Genomic DNA, 24,411 nt, shown 5'->3' with positions numbered 1-24,411 from the left:
AGTGGCTCATGCCTGTAATCCCAGCACTTTGGGAGGCCAAGGCAGGTGGATCACCTGAGGTCGGGAGTTCGAGACCAGCCTGACCAACATGGAGAAACCCCGTCTCTACTAAAAATACAAAATTAGCCAGGCGTGGTGGCACATGCCTGTAATCCCAGCTACTCGGGAGGCTGAGGCAGGAGAATCGCTTGAACCCGGGAGGCAGAGGTTGCAGTGAGCCGAGATCACACCACTGCACTTTAGCCTGGGTGACAGAGCGAGACTCCGTCTCAAAAAAAAAAAAAAAAAAAGCAAGACAAGTAGAAAAAAATGGTTAACTAATGTTTGTTTTAAGTTTATAAATACATAAATGCTAGTTTATATGGGGTTGGGATGTATAACGTACTTACTGCAGGTAAATGACTGTCAAAAAACTGAAAACCTTTGTACTGTTTTTCTTAGAGTAGTACATATTCATTATTAAATATTTGTAAAACACAGGAAAATTATCAAGAAGAAAGTTTAAAATCATCTATAATCTCATTACTCGCAGGTCACTATTTGTATTGCTAGGCGCAGTATGTTTTCTTTATTTCTTTCTTTCTTTTTTTTTTTCTTTTTGAGATAGGGTCTCACTCTGTTGCCCAGGCTGAAGTGCAGTAGTGCGATTTCTGCAGCCTCATCCTCCTGGGCACAAGGAATCCTCCCACCTTAGCCTCTCGATTAGCTAGGACTATAGGTGTGCACCATGATGCCCTGCTAATTTTTGTTTTTTATTTTTTAAAAAGATGGGCATTATGTTGCCCAAGTTGGTCTCGAACTCCTGGGCTCAAGTGATCCTCTCACCTCGGCCTCCCAAATTCCTGGGATTACAGACATGAGCCACCACGCCCAGCCAAGGCACAGTATGTTTTCATATTACACAGACACTAGCTGTAAACACTAAATATTCCTAAACCCTTTAAAGTAGCAGCATTATTTAAATAGAAGACTGAGCCTGGCACAGTGGTGGATGCCTGTAGTGCCAGCCACTCAAGAAGCTGAGGCAGGAGGATTGCTTGAGCCCAGGAGTTCAAGCCTGCAGTGTGCAATGATGTTGCCTGTGAACAGTCACTGCACTCTAGCATTGGCAACACATTGAGACCCCCATCTGTAAAAAATAAAATAAAATAAATAGAAGACTGATCGTCAAGGACAATGTGCCACAAACGGGGGAATGCCCTTAGACAAGATGAACTATTATCATTTCAGACACTTAGGTATCCATCAATCTCTCTGATTATATCAAGAGTTGGAATTGATTTCTAGGCACCTTGCTCACGAAGGAATGCAATCTCCCATCTTAAAGGTAAGCATCTGATTCCACCATTAACATTTTCAACAAAGATTCAATCAAATCAGATTATATATTTGCCTGGAATTTTGTTTCTACTTGTTAAATATGGTTTATTTTTAGCTGTAGGAGTGATGGAATTTGTGTTAACAGGCCCTGGTGAGAATAATCAGTTCACAGCCAAGCTCGGGCGCAGCCAATGTTCATGTGTAATGAAGGATGACTTTGAAAATACAGCAAATCCAGCTCACTCACTCTTGTGAGGAGTCCGAGGAGGTTTTCATAGTGAGAAAGCATGGCTGGGTGCAGTGGCTCATGCCTGTAATACCAACACTTTGGGAGGCCGAGGCAGGAGGATCACAAGGTCAGGAGATCAAGACCATCCTGGCTAACACAGTGAAACCCCATCTCTACTAAAAATACAAAAAAAAATTAGCCAGGCGTGGTTGCGGGCGCCTGTGGTCCCAGCTACTCGGGAGGCTGAAGCAGGAGAATTGCTTGAATCTGGGAGGTGGAGGCTGCAGTGAGCCAAGATCACACCACTGCACTCCAGCCTGGGCAACAGAGTGAGACTCCGTCTCAAAAAAATAAATAAATAAATAGTGAGAAAGTATACATTGTGGGAAAGAAAGAAAGTAGCCAGGGTCTCACAATGCCCAGAGCCCTATTAGTATGAACTCATTCCAGACAACCAGGAGAACTCCTCCAGGGCCAATCATGGAGACTTTTTCAGGATTAGGAGAAGGTCACCTGAGACAGCACCTCGGTGCCATTAGGACTCATAGGGACCTCAAAACTTATGTTTGCTGCAAAGGAGAGGTGCATGTAAGCATAGTGCTCAGAACTCACCAGCACGTGAAAAGAACTTCAGAGTAAACAGGAATTCAAGCATCATCAGTTTGTTTCACATCAAACATGGATACTCTTACCAAGCATTTATGAGGAATCCATTTTACAGGAAACAAATGTGGAACAAATTTGTATGCAAATTAAATAAGTTTTTAAAAAATCATGATGATACATAAATATGGAAGCTTCCTTTCTCTAAACATATGTAATTTATTTTTTATTTTTATTTTAAGTTCCGGGATACATGTGCAGAATGAGCAGTTTTGTTACATAGGTATATGTGTGCCATGGTGGTTTGCTGCAACTATTGATCCATCCTCTAAATCCCTCCCCTTGCCCCCCACCCTCCAACAGGCCCCGGTGTGTGTGTTGTTCCCCTCCCTGTGTCCATGTGTTCTCATTGTTCAACTCCCACTTATGAGTGAGAACACGTGGTGTTTGGTTTTCTGTTCCTCTGTTAGTTTGTTGAGGATGATGGCTTGCAGCTTCATCCATGTCCCTGCAAAGGACATGATCTCATTCCTTTTTATGGCTGTATAGTATTCCATGGTTTATGTGTACCACATTTTCTTTATCCAGTCTATCGTTGATGGGCATTTGGGTTGATTCCATGTGTTTGCTCTTGTAAATTGTGCCACAATAAACATACATGTGCATGTGTCTTTATAGTAGAATGATTTATATTTCTTAGGGTATATACCCAGTAATGGGATTGCTGGGTCAAATGGTATTTCTGGTTCTAGATTCTTGAGGAATCCCCATACTGTCTTCCACAATGGTGGAACGAATTTACATTCCCACCAACAGTGTAAAAGCATTCCTATTTCTCCACAGCCAAACATATGTAATTTATATTCAAAAGAATTTCTTACTCCAAAGTATGATTTTCAAGCTCCAAAGAGCACAGGAAGTGTATGATGGTCTATGGAGCGATCAGCAAAAGGGATTGCAGGAGGGAGGCCTATGTGTTAAATAAAGTTTTATTGAAACACAGTCACACTCACTCCTTGACCCTATTGTCTATGGTTGCTTTTGAGCTACAATGGCAGAGTTGAGTGGTTGTGACATAGACCTTATGATTGGCAAAGGCAAAAATATTTACTTTCTGGCCTTTTAAGAAAAAATTTGCTGCCTGGCATGGTGGCTTGCACCTGTAATCCCAGCACTCTGGGAGGCTGAGGTGAAAGGATCACGTAAGGTTAGGAGTTTGAGACCAGCCTGGGCAACACAGTGAGACCCCATCTCTTTAAAAAAAAAATTTTTTTTTTTAATTAGCCAAGCGTGGTGGTGTGTGCCTCTTGTCCCAGCTACTTGGGAGGTGGAGGCAGGAAGATCGCTTGAGCCCAGGAGTGCAAAGTTGCAATGAGGCATGATTGCGCCACTGCACTCCAGCCCGGGTGACAGAGCAAGACCCTGTCTCTAAAAAAAAAAAGAAAGAAAGAAAAGAAATAGCGAATGAGAGAGAAGGAAGGAAGGAGGGAGGGAGGGAGGGGAAGGGAGAGAAAGAGTGAGAGAAAGAGAGAGGAAAAGAAAGAAGACAGAAAGAAGAAAGAAAAGAAAAAAAAAGTTTGTCAACCCTTGCCCATAGCAAGGGTTTAGGACTTGAATAAGCTGTGACCATTTCTGAGGGGTTCATTCTCCCATACCATGGTGATTCTTCTTTCTCTAGAGAGGTCATTTCTCTCTCTCTCTCTCTCTCTCTCTCTCTCTCTCTCTCTCTCTCTCTCTCTCTCTGTGTGTGTGTGTGTGTGTGTGTGTGTGTGTGTGTGTGTGCGTGTGCGCGCGCGCGCGCGCGCAACATGGCTGTTTATTTCACCTGGGTGCAGGCAGGCTGAGTCCGAAAAGAGAGTCAGCGAAGTGTGGTGGATTATCATTAGTTCTTACAGGTTTTGGGATAGGCGGTGGAATTTGGAGGAATGTTTTGCAGGCAGGGGGTGGATCTCACAAAGTACATTCTTTTTTTTTTTTTTTTTTTTTTTTTGAGACGGAGTCTCGCTCTGTCGCCCAGGCTGGAGTGCAGTGGCGCGATCTCGGCTCACTGCAAGCTCCGCCTCCCGGGTTCACGCCATTCTCCTGCCTCAGCCTCCCGAGTAGCTGGGACTACAAGGTACATTCTTAAGGGTGGGGAGAATTATAAAGAACCTTCTTAAGGGTGGGGAAGATTACAAAGTACATTGATCAGTTAGGGTGGGGCAGAAAAAAATCACAATGATGGAATGTCATCAGTTAAGGCTATTTTCACTTCTTTTGTGGATCTTCAGTTGCTTCAGGCAATCTGGATGTATATACGAAGGTCACATGCTTAGCTTGGGCTGAGAGGCCTGACACTGAGGCAGGAGAATCGCCTGAACCTAGGAGGCAGAGGTTGCAGCGAGCCGATCACGCCACTGTACTCCAACCTCTGCAACCTACTTATTGACTGCATGAATTGTCAAATTGTCTCCTCAGCTCAGTTTTGTATATTTGCTTGTTTGTTTGTTTTTGTGAGACGGAGTCTTCCTCTGTCGCCCAAGCAGGAGTACAGTAGTGCGATCCCGGATCACTGCAACCTTCGCCTCCCAGGTTCAGGCGATTCCTCTGCCTCAGACTCCTGAGTAGCTGGGATTACAGGCGCCCGCCACCACGCCCAGCTAATTCTTGAATTTTTAGAAGAGACAAGGTTTCACCATGTTGGCCAGGCTGGTCTCGAACTCCTGGCCTCAGGTTATCTTCCCGCCTCGGCATCCCAAAGTGCTGGGATTACAGGAGTGAGCCACTGCGCCCAGCCAGCCCAGTTTTCTTGAAGGTCAAGTGGTAATCTTCCATAGTTATAGTTTGGATTAAATACGATGGTGACATAGTGCCTACATCACAGTCCCTCTTATGCCATTCTTCCTCTTCTTGCTGGAAGAGAAGTCCCAACTCTTAAATTCTCTCCCTCCACCTTGAAAGTCCTTTCTCTATTGGCTTCTACCATACCATTCGCTAGTTTTCCTGCTTTTTCTCTGTCCATCCCATCTCACTTTTATTCTTGAGCTCCTCATCCTCAACTCTATTCTTTTTTTTTTTTTTTTTTTTTTTGAGACAGTCTCCCACTGTCGCCTAGGCTGGAGTCACAATTCTAGAGAGGTCATTTCTTAAGTGGCATATGAAGAGTTGTAAAATGTAACAGGAACACCAATAGGTTTTGGATTGGTGTTAAACCAACTTCAGAGAAGTGTGACTTTCAGGACTGCAAGAAATCTACTTGAAACCTCTTCTGTGAAACTGATCCCGAAGTTTCAGCCCTGAATCCAAATGAGGACAGAGATGCCCAAGAGGGAGCATTGCAACTCTCCACTGTGGGACCTGGGCCACATATTCCCTCCTGGCTTCAGGACAGAAATCTGTAACTGCTCTTGCAGGAGCCACAGAAACGCTCTTCTTTTCTTTAGCAACTTTCTTCCATTTGTCCTTTGCTCCAGAACTATAGGATGGAAACCCACAAAGACATACCTGGGCGCACATCCATCCTTATTCAAATGCAGGTGGACCTTCAGGGAGGCTGAGGCAGGAGGATCGCTTAAGCCCAGAAGTGCATGGTTGCAGTGAGGCATGATTTCAGGTAGACTTTCATTTAAATGAGCACGGATTTGCGCCTAGTCACGTCGGTTGAAAATACTAGTAATCAGATTTGAAAATACTAATATTCAGGTTTCGCCACCTCTCTGTACCAAGCCCACATCCTTGCCTTTAGAAAGTCAGGCCTGCTAGGTGGGGTCACCGGGGTGCTCCAGGCAAATATCATCCCCCTCTCCCAAGGTAAGGGCCCTGCCAGGCAATGGAGAGTATTTCTCCAACACACCATGTTTCCAATATCTGTCAGAGAAAAGACCTGATTCAACTTGTATCCAGTGATTTGAAAGCTAAACCCAAATCTCAATGTCATTCTGACAATATTTCTATTAAATAAAATCCTCTGTTTCCTTGGGGGCTTTTAAAATCAATCTGCCACAAAAAGCTTCCGAACAAGTTAATAACGCAGACGTGCTGACTCACACTCCCCAGCAAGCACTCCTCCATGAAGAATCAATGGACTTTTTTCAACATATCAAAACAGTTAGCAGTTGAGCCGTAATGCAATTAAAACACAGCTCTTCCTTACCCAACTCTTCCTCTTGTTAAAAAAAAAAAAAAATGCTAGCATACTGAACTCTTGGGAGTTACAGAATCAAAATCTCAGATGAGTCTGTTAGAGCTGAACTAACATTTACTAAGTGTATATCACACCAAAGACACTGAGGCACGTACATACGCTACCCTGCAAACTAGACATTGTTTGAGTAAGCTAGACCGGCGTGGTAGCTCACGCCTTTTAATCCCAGCACTTTGGGAGGCTGAGGTGGGCAGATCACGTGAGGTCAGGAGTTTGAGAAGAGCCTGGCCAACATGGTGAAACCCATCCCTACTAAAAATACAAAAATTAGCCGAGTGTAGTAGTCTAATCCCAGCTACTCAGGAGGCTGAGGCAGGAGAATCTCTTGAACCTGGGAGGTGGAGGTTGCAGTGAGCCGAGATCACACCACCGTGCTCCAGCCTGGGTGACAGAGCAAGACTCTGTCTCAAAAAGAAGAAAAAAAGAAAGACAATGAGCAAGCTAGGGCTGGGCAGGTGGGTGTGGTGGCTCACACCTGTATGTACTCAGGAGGCCAAGGCAAGAGGATGGCTTGAGCCCAGGAGCTCAAGACCAGCCTAGGCAACATAGCAAGACCTCATCTCTATTTTAAAAAATAAATAATGAGGAAATTGAAGCTTAGAGAGTTGAAATGACTTGTCCACGGCCTAATAAGACAAAATTGGGATTCAAACTCAGTCTATCTCCAAATCTCTGTCTCTCCATATGCCACTCACCTCCAACTCTATGCAATGGTAAGTAGACAATGTCAAAGGAATGTATTAATAGCCTTCCTTCCTCCTAGGATGGGCCTGGGAACATGCTGTTTTGTTTTTCCCTCTGCCCCTCCTTTTAGTCATTGGAAGCGTATGTTGGCACATCCTTCTTTCAGATGATGTGGTTTAAGCCTTCTTGGGTACAGTCACAATTGAGTCATACTTCCTGCAAGTCACACCAGCTCACCTTGCCTGAGTTCTAAGGGTTCACAGATTATTGGCTCATCTCGCACTGTAAATTTCAACTTCAATTCGAGGTCATTTCCTGTTGGCCTCATGTGTCACCTACATGCATAATTTGCCTCTCAATGTTATTCCTGGAAGGTCTCTCATTGCCTTGACTGTGTTAGAGGGTGAGTCCCATCAAGGAAGGATTTGGTGGCTTATTCGCCGCTGTATTCCCAGAACTTGATAAATATTTACTAAATAAACAGATTCTGCATCTTTGCCACATTTCTAGGAGGTAAGGAAACTAAGACACAGGAAAATTAAGGTTGCTTTTCTATGACCACACAAGAATGAGAGGCTTCCTGGAATTGGATGTGAGAACAGCCATAACTGGGGTGAGGGTACCCATCTGACACAGCAACCCAGCCTTCCCAACACCACACTGTGAAGACTTTAGAATAACAAAAATGGGTTTCAAAAGTTACCATTCTAGCCTGGTACAGTGGCTCACACCTGCAATCCCAGCACTTTGGGAGGCCGAGGCAGGTGGATCACCTGAGGTCAGGAGTTCAAGACCAGCCTGGGCAACATGGTAAAACCCCATCTCTAGTAAAAATACACAAATTAGCCAGGCGTGGTGATGAGTGCCTGTAATCCCAGCTACTCAGGAGGCTGAGGCAGGAGAATTGCTTGAACCCAGGAGGCAGAGGTTGCAGTGAGCTGAGATCACACCATTGCACTCCAGCCTGGGTGACAAGAGCGAAACACCATCTCAAAAATAAATAAATAAATAAAAGTTACTGTTCTCTGTTTTCAAGTCTTTGGCATCAAGACAAAAGACATCCGTCTTCTATATGAGCTGTATGCGTGAATGACTCCAACAGGGAGTGAAAAACTAACAGTTCCTGCTCCACCTGCCAAGTTCTCACTAGCACCATCAAGAAGAAAGCTTTCTCTCAGCCTACCTGGAAGGAAGGAAGCCAGGGTGGAATGCGCAGAGATCTCCTGAAATGTCATCTTCCCTTCTGCACCCAGAAGGACCCTAAAGATCCCCCAAAAGAGACTGGAGCCCAGTATATTCTAGCTAACATGATGGATAATGTATCATTCATGGCTGGTGAAATTCTAAGTAGCTTCATAGTGAATTCTGCCCCCACATTAGACATTCCTGACTTTGCTTCCATCACATATAGTTAGTATGAGTAAAGGGCTATTGATTGATCAGAAGAAACACTGGAAAGTAAGTCTGAGTGCCAAAACACTAAGTGCTTCTACAACGAGAAAATATACACAAGTCAGGAAATGCAATGGAAATAAAAACACAAGTAGAAAACAGAAGTGAGGCCGGGCGCGGTGGCTCACGCCTGTAATCCCAGCACTTTGGGAGGCTGAGGCGGGCAGTTTACTTGAGGCCAGGAGTTCAAGACCAGCCTGGCCAACATAGCAAAACCCCGTCTCTACTAAAAATATAAAAATCAGCCAGGCATGGTGGTGGATGACTGTAATCCCAGCTGCTTAGGAGGGTGAGTGAGAGGCTCGCTTGACCCAAGGAGGTGGAGGTTGCAGTGAGCCGAGATAGCGCCACAAAGCTCCAGCCTGGCAACAGAGAAAGACTCAAGAAAGAAAAAAAGAAAGAAAAGAAAAGAGAAGAGAAGAGGAAGGAAGGGAGGAAGGAAGGAAGGAGAGAGAGAAAGAGAGAGAGAAAATAGAAGTGGCTAATTTCTGTACACCCCCAAGAATTTAGAAATTTGGTCACACATTGAGATTCTTTATTCCAGTGCTTCTTGCTGTACCCAGGGGCACTTAGTAATTCCTGAGAACCCTGCACTGGAGGTTTTCAAATCATAATTAATACAAAACTTGTCATGAAAAGACTCACTAATCACTGATCTATAAAATATATTCTCTTCCACAGAGTGCCTTTTTTAGCTTCATTCTGAAAAGCATTGCTTGTTTCTACCACCCCTCAGGGATCAAAGACGGACTCATGTCGGGTCCAAAATGCATGAAGCAAAATGAGACCACGATTTGTCTCTGATAACTTTGTGCTTTAAGGATGGATAGACAGATGTGGATGGTTTTGAAACAAAGGGGTTCTGGTTTTCTCTCTCTCTCTCTTTTTTTTTTTTTTTTTTTTTTGAGACAGGGTCTTGCTCTGGGTCTCCAGCCTCACTCAGGCTGGAGTGCAGTGGCACAATCTCGGCTCACTGCAACTTCTACCTCCCGGGTTTAAGCAATTCTTCTGCCTCAGCCTCCCGAGTAGCTAGGATTACAGGGGCTTGCCACCATACCCGGCTAATTTTTGTATTTTTAGTAGAGACGGGGTTTCGCCATGTTGGCCAAGCTGGTCTCGAACTCCTGACCTCAAGTTATCTGCCTGCATCGGCCTCCCAAAGTGCTGGGATCATACGCTTGAGCCACTGCACCTGGCCTCTTTAATTTATTTTTTCTAATGAGTTGGTCTATTCTGTAATTCAGGAAAAAGAGTGTCTTCCCTTTCTCAGAATTTTCCTGATACCCTACTTAAGGTCAAAACTAGAAAGTGTCCCAAGTAGGTAGGGAAGACGGGCCAGCTCTTACATTAAAGGAGGTACTGAACCCACCACACTTGAAGCAATGACGGAGAAGGATCCTCGAGCCTGGCACTGCAACTTGAAATGATGTTTCCTGGATAGAAATCTGTCTTAGTAGGAAATGCATCATGTCTGCGTCCTACTCCAGAAATAGGAAACTTCTAGAATCTGTGCCAGTGTGGTGGAACTGATGGAACCATTGGGAGAGCTTCCATTTCTCCACCACATGTACCTACTTTCCCCCTCACTCCCTGCTCCTGACTCTTTGCCAACCCCTGTTGCATCTTTCTGCTTTCTCATTTTTTTTTTTCTCCCTTCCTCCTTCTCCCCCAAGCATGCTTTTACTTATAGTTGAAAGCCACAGTCTCTGCTTAATACCACTGAATGTTAATCTGGACCAACAGGTTGCTGTCCTCTGCCCCTTACCTGGGGAGCTTTCATAAAAGTAACCAGTGGTAGCTTTGTAATATCAAGCCAAACCTAAGAAGCACAAAGTTCTCACAGGCTGAGTGATTTCTGAACACTACCCAAGTCATCACAAGTGTCCATTTTCTCTGGTCAAGCGCATTCATTTTCATCATGATTCTATTAAGCAAAATTCAGGCCCGGTGGGGTGGCTCACGGCCAGGCAGAGTGGCTCACGCCTGTAATCCCGGCAGTTTGGGAGGCCGAGGCAGGTGAATCACCTGAGGTCAGGAGTTCGAGACCAGCCTGGCCAACATGGTGAAACCCCATCCCTACTAAAAATACAAAAATTAGCCTGGCGTGATGGTGGGGGCCTGTAATTCCAGCTACTCGGGAGGCTGAGGCAGGAGAATAGCTGGAACCCAGGAGGTGGAGGTTGCCGTGAGCCGAGACGAGACATACCACTGCACTCCAGCCTGGGTGACAGAGCAAAACTCCATCTCAAAAAGAAAAAAAAAATTCCTAATATGCCCCCATCCTCAGCTGTTGATTTGTTCTTTTGCTTCCTATCCCGCAACAACACAGTTTCACAGAACATGGAGAAACCTACCTACCTACCCAAAGAATGAAAACTGCGATTCCCTTGTGATAGGAACTTTTTGCATGAAACACTGAAATTCCATTTTCTCCCATTGTTTATCTTTGGGTCAGTATTTACTTACTAAGCAAAGTTAGAATATTCCATTTAAATGTAAAACTGTCTTCTCCCATGACTGGCAGAGCAGCACTGCCATAAGCAGACCAATTGAACAAGTTAGAAATTTGGTCTCCAATAAAAATAGGTATTGGGAGCTTTATATAGTCTCAAGGCAATAAGCAGATCTTAATCTACTGCCTAACCATCTCCTGAGAATTAAGTCATGTGCCTGGGAGCCTTAAAGATCCAAATCATCTGTTGGGAAAAGGATTTATGACATACATTTCCCAAGGAAAGAATATTTCAATACGCTGCCTTGTTCCATTGACTTTTTTTCTTCCAGACAGGGTCTTGCTCTGTCACCCAGGCTAGAGTACAGTGGCTGGACGTCCACTGCAGCCTGGACCTCCTGGGCTCAAGTGATCCTCCCATCTCAGCCTCCCAAGTAGGTGGGACTACAGATGTGTGCCACCACTCCCAGCTAATATTTTTTTATTTTTTGTAGAGACAGGGTCTCACCATGTTGTCCATGCTGGTCTCAAACTCCTGGGCTCAAGTGAACCTCCTGCCTCAGCCCCTCAAAGTGCTGGGATTACAGATGGGAGCCACTGCACCCAGCCTCCATTGACTTCAAGCAGTCAGAGCTCCCATGTCTGAGGGAAACCTTTTCAATGGTGCCAGCTGCAAAGGTGTGCTACTGGGAGGCAGCTGATTGAGAAATAACTTAAGAGCTGTGCAAATATAAATAGGACGCACAGCAGAGAATATCAGAATTTTACAGAAAATATGAGAGATTCAATTCAGGCCTTTAAACACTACAGATCTGAAGGACAATGGAGAAGACTCAGGGAGGCTGGCAACCAAGAAATTATATGTAGGTTAAATTACCTCTGCCTCTCTTTCCTTGCTGACACCATGGTGGGCTCAAGAATCAAGAGGGTGCTGAATGTGGACCTGGTGTGGCTGCTCACAACTGTAATCTCAGCACTTTGGGAGGCCGAGGCAGGAGGATCACTTGAGGCCAGGAGTTCGAGACCAGCCTGGGCAAACATAGCAAGACCTGTCTCTACAAAACAATGTAAAAAATTAGCCAAGCATGGTGGCATGTCCCTGTAGTCCTAGCTACTAGGCTGAGGCAGGAGGATCACTCAAGCCCAGGAGTTCAAGTCTTCAGTGAGCTATGATCATGCCACTGCACTCCAGCCTGGGTGACAAGAGCAAAACCATGTCTCAAAAAAATTTTTTTTTAAAGAGAATGATGAATGTTGGCCGGGCGCGGTGGCTCACACTTGTAATCCCAGCACTTTGGGAGGCCGAGGCGGTCGGATCACCTGAGGTCGGGAGTTTGAGACCAGCCTGATCAACATGGAGAAACCCCGTCTCTACTAAAAATACAAAATTAGCCGGGCGTGGTGGTGCATGCCTGTAATCCCAGCTACTCGGGAGGCTGAGGCAGGAGAATTGCTTGAACCTGGGAGGCAGAAGTTGCGGTGAGCCGAGATTGCGCCATTGCACTCCAGCCTGAGCAACAAGAGAGAAACTCCATCTCAAAAAAAGAAAAAAAGAGAGACAGAGAGAATGCTGAATGTTGTGAGCATTTCCTTTTAAGGGCACTGATTGTTGATACAAGTTGTTCTTGAATGGTGACATAGGTGCCAAGTTGCATAAAAGAGGAATGTGGTTCAGCAAAAATTGTTACTTCTCAAATATACCAGGAACCTACCCCAGTGCAACAGCATCCCTGCACCTGGGAACCAGGATAAGAGGTGGGGGCCAAGGGATGCAGGCAGAAATAGGCTGCATCTGCCATCTGACAGTGGGTAAAATATACAATGCTCCATTGTAAATAAAATAGCAATACATGGGCTGGACGCAGTAGCTCGCGCTTATAATCCTAGCACTTTCGGAGGCTGAGGCGGGAGGATCATTTGAGGTCAGGAGTTCGAGACCAGCCTGGACAAAATGGTGGAATCCCATCTCTACTAAAAACACAAAAATTAGCCAAGTGTGGTGGCTGGCACCTGTAATCCCAGCTACTCAGCAGGTTGAAGCAGGAGAATGGCTTGAACCTGGGAGGTGGAGGTTGTGGTTGCAGTGAGCCGAGATTGCACCACTGCACTCCAGCATGGACAACAGAGAGAGACTCTGTCTAAAAAAAAAGCAATACATGTAAACGAGGAAAGGGAGATTTAAATTTATGTACAAAAAAAGGACCAAGTCTTATGTCCAAAATCAAGTGAATTTTTCAGTAAGTACCTGGGTCCGTAAGACTCCAGTCATTAGCCACCCGCCACGTGCTATTTACCACATTAATCTATACATATAGGCGGTAGTGCCATGCCTTCAATTTTTACAATTGTTCTTCAACCTAACGAACAAAGAAGAATGAAGAATGGCAGTACATTTTTACACACGTAGTAAATATAAACCATACTCAGGATTTTTTTTTTTAGCTAAGCGTGATTTTCAAAAGTCACTGTTTTCATTCATATTTCATGACTCTTGCATATTTATCAAGTCTAAGTTGGAACTTTATCACTGTTGACCAAATCATCTAGACGAAAGAAGAGTACAACATGATCTTCAGAAAATGCTATAAAGCCTCAGGCAGAATAAAATTAGAATGAGTTTCTGGGTTCCAAAAAAATGTAACATTTTAGATTTCATTTATTAAGGGCATCACCAAGGCCATTATATAACCATGTCCACGTAATTGTAATAGCCAACATTCCATTAACTCTGATTTTTGAGAGAACCAAGGCAATAAAAAGAAGCAATATTAAAAGTTAACTACATAGTACATTTGGGGAACAGTGGTTTGATTTGGCCAGAGCCCAGGACACAAGGGAAGGGCAGAGGATGAGGCTGAACAGTCAGTCCAGGCAGACTTTAAATGTCACACAAAGGTACTTAGACTGGTAATATAAAAGAGGCTGTGCTGACCCAAAGGATTTGGAGATGATGACGTGCGTCTTGTTAGGAAACTTACAATCTAATGGGAGTGAAACCTAGAGAGGGTCCTGAGCTACAGAAGGGCAGAAGAGAAATGAAGTATGGTGGGGACGATGAGAAAAACCTTTCCTGGTAATGTGGCATTTCAGTTGGACCCTGAAGGGTAGGTAGAATTTGACAACAGTAGATGGCAACAAACAGCTTAACAGATCAAGAGAATGTGCAAAGAGGTCAGGCATGATAGCTCATGCCTGTAATCCCAGCACTTTGAGAAGCTGAGGAGGGTGGATGGCTTGAGTTCAGGAGTTCGAGACCAGCCTGGTGAACATGATGAAACCCTGTCTCCACAAGAAATACAAAAATTAGCCAGGCCTCGTGGCACACACCTGTAGTTCCAGCTACTCAGGAGGCTGAGATGGAGAATCGCTTGAACCCAGGAGGCAGAGGTTGCAGTGAGCCAAGATCATACCACTGCACTATAGCCTGGGTGACAGAGCAAGACCCTGTCTCAAAAAATAAAAATAAAAAAGAGAGAATATGCAAAGACACAGAGACAGAAAAACTCTATAGAACACACTCAGAAACTGATGAGTATTTCAATTCAATTGGACCTTCCCCTTTGCCCCAGATATTCTCTATTGACATGGCATTGACTGTGATTTGTCATTATTCCTATCTGTTTGTATTTATTTTGTGTTGTTTACTGTCTGTTTCAACCCCTGCACGTTGACAAACGTTAAACAAAAAAATCAGATTGTAAATATTTTTGGCTTTGCACACCATATGGCCACTACTCAACTCTGCCATTGTAACACAAAAGCATCCATAGGCAATACCTTGAGTGTGCCCGTGTTCCAGTAAAACCTTATTTACAAGAAGAGGTGATGGGCTGGAATTGGCCCTTGGAATGCAGTTTGCAGACCTTTAGAATTTTACGTATGTATAGTTTTCCAGAATTTTATATACATAGATGCATACAGTATATACGGGGGGGGGGGGGGCTTTTTTCATTCGGCATAATTATTTTTAACTTCTTGCATGTTGTATGTATAAATAGTTCGTTTCCTTTTCACTGCTGAATAGTATTCCATTGAAAAGATATACCACAATTGGTTGATGCATTCACCTATTGGTGGGCATCTGGATTGTTTCCAGGTTTTGGGTATTCTAAACAAAGCAGGCACAGTTGCTTTTAATTTCTGCCTTTACTGTTTGGTAACTCCTCCTATGTTCTCTTTCAAAAGTGCCTCTTACTTGGCCATGGTTTGAAAACTAATAAGGCTGGGTTGAGGGTACATGGGAGTCCAACACACCATTCTCTCTATTTTTTTTTTTTTCAGTTCAAACTCATTTCCCTTTTATTAAAGTCCAAGTTACCATAACATGGTTTGGTATTCAATAAAGAAAAAGGTGTTCAAATAAGGTAACATGTTATCATCAGCATTTCCAGGGGAGTGTTTACAATCAAGTAGCAATACCAATAAATCCCTGGGACGCTTGTCCCTGGGGTTCACACTTTGTCTAAGCCTAGGTCGTCTGGAGTGGGGATTCCCAATTCATTTAAAGTTGGTCTGAGTTCTTGGATGACATTTTCTTATGAGGTCCTGCCTTGTCCTTAACAACCTCTAGGATGCAAACTGCCCTAGGAAAAGCATCGAACTGTCTGCATGCCTGCGAAGCAACATCAATGATTTGGGGTTCTGGAACCAGGTCATAGCCAGCAAGTGTGTTCAATTCTTTATGCAATTCCCAGGCATCTATCTCTGGCTTGTTGAAGCATGTCACCCAGCATGCATCAAACTCCTCATCTGCCTCATGTGAACCACGGAAGCAGCAGCAAACTGACTGGATAGTGGTGGTGGGGATAGAGGTGAAGGAGGCCTCAGGGCCCGGGCACAGCAGCAGAGAACAATGGCCAGCATGACAGCAATGATGACACACAGGCTGAGCATAGCGAGAAGCCCCATTCTCTCTATTTTTTATATAGCCTTAAACTTTTCCATAAAGAAAGAAAGAAAGAAAGAAAATTAAGCACATTATAAAGCGCTTTTTCTTGACAGTATTGCCATACTAAAAATATTCAGTAATTCTATAGCTGAGCTAATGGGTCAAACTTGGGGGCTTTATTTAAAGAAGGTTTAAGTTTACTTCCCATATAATACTATAATCATGGAGAGTGTTTACTAAAAATACAAATTCTCTGTGCTATCCTCAGAACTACTGAATCAAGATCTACCACTCCAAGTCATTCTTATGAGCAAGCAGGTTGGAAAACTGGAAAACACTGAATTCTCTTTCTGGATGATCTAACCTCCAATTTGGTTTCATATCAGAAAAAGAGGAACAAGAAATTTAATTCCTAATGTAATCTCTTTCTATTCCTATCTTTCCATTTCTCCTCCATCATTCTCAGATTCTCAAAAACACCGAAGGTATTATCTAGCAACCAACTCATTAAGGAGGAAAAAACAGTAATAAGGAAATGATCGATAAGAACTAGAAAGTAACTTGCAAATGGGAAACATAAGGAAAAAGGAAGTTAAGTATAAAGAGAAATACGAAGGCCGGGCGCGGTGGCTCACGCCTGTAATCCCAACACTTTGGGAGGCCAAGGCGGGCAGATCAGCTGAGCTCAGGAGCTCAAGATCAGCCTGGACAACATGGAGAAACCCCGCCTCTACTAAAAATACTAAATCAGCCAGGCGTGGTGGTGGGCGCCTGTAATCCCAGCTTCTCGGGAGGCTGAGGCAGGAGAATCACTTGAACCCAGGAGGTGGAGGTTGCAGTGAGCGGAGATCGCACCACTGCACTCCAGCATGGACAACAAGAGCGAAACTCCGTCTCAAAAAAAAAAAATAAATGAAAGAGAAATATGTAAGAAGATGAAACAACAGATCTTGTCATGTTCTGATTTCTTCTCTTTTAGGTTAAATCAGGGCTTATTTAAGGTAAGGTCACAGGCAATCAAGAGGCTAATTACAGGGATGAGGGATGAGGTCTTTGAGATTTTAACCTAGTCTCTAGTCGAGTTGGAGAACTTGGCTAATTCCAAGGCTCCTGGAGCTTGTGCCATCAGCACCTAGTTTTGTCAGTATCTACTTGGAATTTTGACCCCCATGTTTCTCATCCCTCCTAGATAAATTACCCCATCCTCAGCACACATTAAACCCTGCCCCGGGCTCCAGGCCAAGTCCTGTGCTCAGTTTGGAAAGGTTTATTTGTAGGAGTAGTATTAATGGCTATTTACTAAGTCCCTACCGAGGGCCAGGCAAGGGGTGAGGCACTTCCATGTGTGATCTGAATCTCATGCTTCTTATTTTATAAATAAGGAAACTGTGGGTCACAGAAAATTTCGTTGACTTGCCTAAGGTCATAAAAGAAAGATAGTATGAGGTTGAAATGAAGATTAGAAACCAAGCCTGTTTGACTCCCTAAACCATGCTTTTTCCAGAAGAAGTGCAGTACCATGGGAAGGGAGCTTGCACTCTGGAGCCAGAGTATCTGGTTTCAAATCCTGGCTCTGCCACTCCCCTCTCTGTGCCTCAGTTTCCCATTTGTAACACAGGAACAGTAACAGAATCTATTTCACAGGATTGTTGTGTAGATTAAACAAATTAATATACATAAGTGCTCAGCCCTTATTAAGTACCCCCAGGATTATAATCATTATTACTCTCTGTAAGAGGAATAAGGAGCAAGTCCATCTAGCTCTGATCTCGTGCCCCAGTTAATGATAACCAATCATAACGTTACCTTGTTCCTGACGCCAAGTTGCCTTCTGGTCTTCAGGTTCCTGTTTCTTTAACATAGGGCCTGGTGACCTACTAGGACACAGGTTCCCCTAGGCCTGGGGCATCTTGTCAGTTCCTCCTTTCTCCTGCCCTCACTCATGCCTCATAAGCGGCATTCTGTCCCTGGGCCCCAGCTCCCAGGTGGAGCACTTTCCAACATGCTTCTCTGCCAGGCAGGCTGCTCACCTCCCCGGCCCACCCACCTTCCAGGAGCCTTTCTTTACCTCCTGCTGGCCATCCCTGGTGACCTATGTGCTGCGCTTTCCAGGACAACTCGCTTTCTTTATAAGCTGTAGATTTGCCCCACTCCAGAGAGAATTTCCAACTCTTTCAAGGTTCTGAGCACTACTGGCCCAATTCTGCATCCTTCAACCCTTTCACATGATACTATTGAATGAGATCATGAAATAGGGCAGGTGTCTCATCATTATGGGCAGGATTCTGTCTTAGCATAACCACTGTATGCTAATAGGTGGGTACCAAGAAAAGGAAGCACTCCCACCGCCCGTTCATACCCAATTCTGTAAACTGCTCTATTTTTTTTTTTTTTTTTTTGAGATGGGAGTCTCACTCTGTCACCCAGGCTGGAGTGCAGTGGCGCAACCTTGGCTCACTGCAACCTCCGCCTCCCGAGTTCAAGTAGTCCTCTGCCTCAGCCTCCCGAGTAGCTGGGATTACAGGCACCCAACACCACGCCCGGCTAATTTGTGGATTTTTAGTAGAGACGGGGTTTCACCAACTTGGCCAGGCTGGTCTTGAACTCCTGACCTTGTGATCCACCCGCCTCGGCCTCCCAAAGTGCTGGGATTACAGGTGTGAGCCACCCAGTGCAGCCCAACTGCTCTATTATACTTGCTCCACACCCTAGTTAAGAGAGCAATAGTAGGCTGGTGTGATGTTGCTTTAATTAACACGCAGACTCACCTACTAACAGCAAAAACCTTCACCAGGCCCGTGCGGTTGGTGGCTCACCCCTGCAATCCCAGTGCTTTGGGAGGCCAAGGTGAGAGGATCGCTTGAGCCCAGGAGTTCAAGACCAGCCTGGGCAACATAGCGAGACTTCATCTCTACAAAAAAATCAAAAAAATTAGCTGGGCATGGCAGTGCACACCTGTGGTCCCAGCTACTCAGGAGGCTGAGGTGGGAGGATCACTTGGGATTGGGAGGTCGCGGCTGCAGTGAGCTGTGATTGCGCCACTGCACTGCACTCCCACCTGGGTGACAGAGTGAGACCCTGTCTCAAAAACAAACAAACCACTACCTCAACCAGCCAAAGACCTGTTTAAGGTCCACATTAATATTTTAAAATGTAAAAAGATACTTAAGTCTTCACTGTGAAAAAATAAAATAAATTAAACAAAGAGATACTAATTGCATACTACGTTCTCAAGCTATTGGCCTTTTGCTTATTTAATTCTTGCTAATAAAATATCAGAGGCCTAAAAGGCAAATTTCACTTGCAAATACCACTTGTTTCTTTTTAGTAATGACTTTTTTCAATGAGAGACAGAACAAACAGAATGCTTAAAACTGTTTTCCGAAACGTAGTTCTGACACATCGCTGATAGAAGCATAAGTATGACAATCGCTTTGGAGAACACATGCACACACTACACTTCTAGGCACATACTCTGGAGAGAAACTCACGCACGCACATTCAAGTGAGTTCAGAGCAATAGTGTTCATAATAGCAACTTCTGGAAACAACCCAATCTGTATGGAACAAAGAATAAATAAATACATCATGGCAGATTTATACAAAGGATACTATTTTTTAGCCATAAAGAAATGAATGATGTGGGCCGGGCACAGTGGTTCATGCCTGTAATCCCAGCACTTTGGGAGGCCAAGGTGAGTGGATCATTTGAGGTCAGGAGTTTGAGACCAGCCTGGACAACATGATGAAACCCCACCTCTACTAAAAATACAAAATTAGCCGGGCGTGGTGGCGTGCACTTGTAATCCCAGCTACTTGGGAGGCTGACACAGGAGAATCGCTTGAACCAAAGAGGTGGAGGTTGCAGTGAGTTGGGATCACGCCACTGCACTCCAGCCTGGGCGACAAAAGTGAAACTCCGCCCCCCCACCACCACCAAAAAAAAAAAAAAAAGAAATGATTTGTAGTTATATGCAGCAATTTCAGGATCAAAATGTTGAGTGAAAAAGAACAAGATTCAGACAATACAATGGGGAAAAATGTATTTTCAACAAATGGTGCTGGGACAAATGGATATCCATATGAATAAGAATGAATTTGGACCCCTACCCCACACCATATGCAAAAATTAACTCCAAATGGACCAAAGACCTAAATGTAAGAGCTGAAACTATAAAACTCTTAGAAGAAAACATAGGCATAAATCTTTGTGACCTTGCATTCAGGAATGTTTTCTTAGATGTTAAACCAAGGCACAAGGAACTAAAAGAAAAAAAGAAGGCTGGTCCGAAGGTAGTGAGTTATCTCAATTGATTGTTCACATTGAGTTACAGATTGAACTTGTTCTATTCTTTCCCCCTTTCTTACTACTGCATTTGACTAGAGAAAGAAAAAGAAGGAAAGGAAGGAAGGAAGGAAGGAAGGAAGGAAGGAAGGAAGGAAGGAAGGAAGGAAAAGCAAGCAAGGAGGGAGGGAAGAAAAGGAAAGGAAAGGAAATGAGAGTGAAAGGGAGAGGAGGGGAGGGAAAGGGAAAGGGAATGGAAACACTGAACTTCATCAAAAAACTTTTTTTTTTTTTGTTTTGAGACAGAGTCTCACTCTGTCGTCCAGGCTGGAGTGTAGTGGCACGATCTTGGCTCACTGCAACCTCCGCCTCCCAGGTTCAAGTCATTCTCATGCCTCAGCCTCCAGAGTAGCTGGGATTACAGGCATGCACCACCACACCTGGCTAATTTTTGTATTTTTAGTAGAGACGGGGTTTCACCATGTTGGCCAGGCTGGTTGGTCGCAAACTCCTGACCTCAGGTGAGTCACCATGCCTGGCCTGAACTTTATCAAAATTTAAAAATGTTGATCCTAGGCCAGGCACGGTGGCTCACACTTGTAATCCTAGTACTTTGGGAGGCTGAGGTGGGTGGACTGCCTCAGCCTCAGGAGTTCAAGGCCAGCCTGGGCAACATGGTAAAACTGTCTCTACTAAAAATACAAAAAATTAGCTGGGCGTGGCGGTGCATGCCTGTAATCCCAGCTGCTGGGAGGCTGAGGCAGGAGAATAGCTTGAACTGGGGAGGCGGAGGTTGCGGTGAATCGAGATTGCCCCACTGCACTCCAGCCTGGGCAACAGAGCAAGACTCTGTCTCAAAAAATAAAATAAAATAAAACTTATGATCCTTTTGTGGTTCACAAGCACAGCGACTGGGTTTTCACACTCATGTCTGAGATGTGCCGCTCTCAAACCTTACTATGACATCAGCACATTGCCTATCTGATGTAAAAAAATAATGTATTTTAGTTTTTTTTGTTTTTCTTTTTTTTTTCCGAGACGGAGTTTCGCTCTTGTTGCCCAGGCTGGAGTGCAATGGCGTGATCTCGGCTCACCGCAACCTCCGCCTCCTGGGTTCAAGCAATTCAGGTTGATGCCTCAGCCTCCCGAGTAGCTGGGATTACACGCACCCAGCTAATTTTGTATTTTTAGTAGACACGGGGTTTCTCCATGTTGGTCAGGCTGGTCTCAAACTCCTGACCTCAGGTGATCTGCCCACCTCAGCCTCCCAAAGTGCTGGGATTACAGGCGTGAGCCACCACGTCGGCCTTATTTTAGATTTTTAAATTTAAAACTTTTGTGTTTTAAAGGTCACTATGAAAAAGTGAAAAGACAAACCACAGAATGGAAGAAAATGTTTGCAAATCAAATATTTGATGAGGGTCTAGCATCGAGAACATATAAGGAAGTTTTACAACTCAACAAAAGAAGACATGTAACCCAACTGAAAACTAGACAAAGGATTTGAACAGAAATTTATTCAAAGAAGATATACAAATTGCCAGTAGATGAAAAGATTTCCAACATGATTAGTCATTAGGGAAATGCAAATAAAAATCACAATGAGATGCCACTTCACACCTACTGGAATGGCTAGGACCAAAAAGATAGAAAGTACAGTGCTGGCCAGGATGTAGAGAAATTGGAACCATCGTACACTGTAGGTGGGAATGTAAAAGGGTGCAGGCACTGTGGAAACCAGTTTGGCAGCTCCTCAAAAACCTAAACATAAAATTACACATGACCCAGCAATCCCACCCCTAGGTATATATCCCAAAGAACTGAAAGCAAGTGGTTAAATAAAAGCTTGTACGTGAATGTTCATAGCAGCATTGTTCATAATAGCCAAAAACTGGAAACAACCCAAATGTCCGATAATATAAATGTATATCCATACAATCAAATATTATTAAGCCATGAGGCCAGGCATGGTGGCTCACACCTGTAATCCCAGCACTTTAGGAGGATGAGGTGGATGGATCACCTGAGGCCAGGAGTTTGAGACCAACCTTGCCAACATGGTGAAACCCTGCCTCTACTAAAAATACAAAAATTAGCCGGGCACGGTGGCACACATCTATAATCCCAGCTACTCTGGAGGCTGAGGCAGGAGGATCGCTTGAACCTGGGAGGCGGATGCTGCAGTGGGCTGAGATCGCACCAATGGACTCCAGCCTGCTAGACAGAGCGAGACTTTATCTCAAAAAAAAAAAAAAAACTATATATTATACATAATTAAGCCATGAAAAGGTATGAAGTACTTACTGCTTCATGCTGCAACACACACCTTTCATTAAACATTCTGCTAAGCAAAAGAAGCCAAACATGAAGGCCACACATTGTGTGATTCCATTTACATGAAATGTCCAGAATAGGCAAATCCATAAGGACAGAAAGTATAGATTAGTAGCTGCCAGTGGTTGGGGAAACAGGGAAATGGGGAGTGACTGCCAATGGATATGAGGTTTCTTTTGGGAGTAGTGAAAATATTCTAGAATTGGCCAAGCAAGGTGACACACACCTGAAATCCAGCTACTCAGGAGGCTGAGGCAGGAGAAATGTTTGAGCCCAGGAGTTCAAGGCTGTAGTGCGTGATGAATCGCGCCTGTGAAAAGCCACTGTACCCCAGCCCGGCAACATAGCAAGACCCAATCTCCAAAAAGGGAAAAGAAAATATTCTAGAATTGAATAGTGGTGATGGGTGCATAACCTTAAGAATATACTAAAAACTAGGGATCTGTACATTTGTTTAAAAGAATGAATTTTGTGGCATGTGAATGATACCTCTTTGAAAATTTACTAGGAAAAAATAGCAAGTTATTGAAGACTAAATCCTCTATAATGCCATATGTACAGAAGGTCTGGGATCAGGAAGAGACATATAGAAAATGTTGAATAGGGGCCAGGCATGGTGGCTCACACTTGTAATCCCAGCACTTTGGGAGGCCAAGGCAGGAGGATCACCTGAGCTCAGGAGTTCAAGACCAGCCTGGGCAACATGGCGAAACCCCATCTCTACTAAAAATACAAAAAATTAGCTGAGCGTGGTGGTGCATGCCTGTAATCCCAGCTACTTGGGAGGCTGAGGCAGGAGAATCGCTTGAACCCAGGAGGCAGAGGTTGCAGTAAGCTGAGATCACGACACTACACTCCAGCCTGGGCGACAGAGCGAGACCCTGTCTCAAAAAAAAAAAAAAAAAGAAAGAAAGAAAATGTTGAGTAAACTCGTAACATTCTACTTATTAAACGGACGATAGATTTATGGGCAAATTGATTCATACCCGTGCAATATCCAATAAAAAATAAAAATTTTTGAACAGCAATATATTTTTCTTGTTTTTTAAGCCACAATCAACACAAAATTAAATCTGATTTTTTTTTTTTTTTTGAGACAGGGTCTTGCTCTGTCACCCAGACTGGAGTATAGTGGCACAATCACAGCTCACTGCAGCCCTGAACTCCCAGACTCAAGTGATCCTCCCACCTCAGCCTCCCCAGTAGATGGGATTACAGTCATGAGCCACTGCACCTGTCCCTAAATCTGAATTTTTTTTTTTTTTTTTAAACAGAGTCTTACTCTGTTGCCCAGGCTGGAATGCAGTGGCACGATCTTGGCTCACTACAACCTCCACCTCCTGGGTTCAAGTGATTCTCATGCCTCAGCCTCCCAAGTAGCTGGGATTATAGGTGTGCGCCATCATGCCTGGCTAATTTTTGTATTTTTAGTAGAGACAGGGTTTCACCATGTTGGCCAGGCTAGTCTCGAACTCCTGACCTCAGGTGATCTGCCTGCCTCGGCCTCCCAAAGTGCTGGGATCATAGGCGTGAGTCACAGTGCCTGGCCCTAAATCTGAATTTAAATGACCATAAACTGGTAGTCATCCTCAACTAAGCAACCACCATGTGCAAAGCACTATAAAAGCTCCTATAGGGAGTTTAAAAAGAGGCAATAACAAATATAATCCTACAAGCAACCCATAATCTACACCATGCCTGGCCACCAGCTCCAGAAAGCCATAAACCAGCTTCCCCATAGAATAATCTTAGCCAAGCTTTTGTCATTCCCAGCAGCAGCTACTAGTTTAAGCAACTCATTTCATACAATTAAAATATTAAATATGTTTTACTTTGTGCTTCAAAAATATATTTTGAAAATATCTTTCATCTCCCTTTTATAAGTCTGCTTTTAAAGAACTCAGGATGGATGCAGGTTTAGAGCATGCTTGGTGAATTGTAAAGAACTTCTTTACAAGGCTCAGTTTTTCACTTGAAGTCA

General features: G+C 44.1%; 1 protein-coding gene and 1 non-coding gene across 3 annotated transcripts in view; one reads left to right on the top strand and one right to left on the bottom strand.

The window, feature by feature from the left end:
- The window catches only part of PITPNC1 (phosphatidylinositol transfer protein cytoplasmic 1), a 315,351-nt gene that overhangs the window by 264,500 nt on the left and 26,440 nt on the right, over window positions 1–24,411 (bottom strand). The gene's annotated exons all lie outside the window — the stretch shown is intronic.
- On the top strand, window positions 20,980–21,083 carry LOC112437682 (small nucleolar RNA U13). The gene has a single exon (XR_003026239.1). It is a non-coding gene; the product is annotated as a small nucleolar RNA U13 (small nucleolar RNA).

This window comes from Pan paniscus, chromosome 19 (genome assembly GCF_029289425.2).
Source record: "Pan paniscus chromosome 19, NHGRI_mPanPan1-v2.0_pri, whole genome shotgun sequence".
Lineage (NCBI taxonomy): Eukaryota > Metazoa > Chordata > Mammalia > Primates > Hominidae > Pan > Pan paniscus.
The sequence above is the reverse complement of the archived record's forward strand: the minus strand, read 5'-3'. Positions and strand labels throughout refer to the sequence as shown.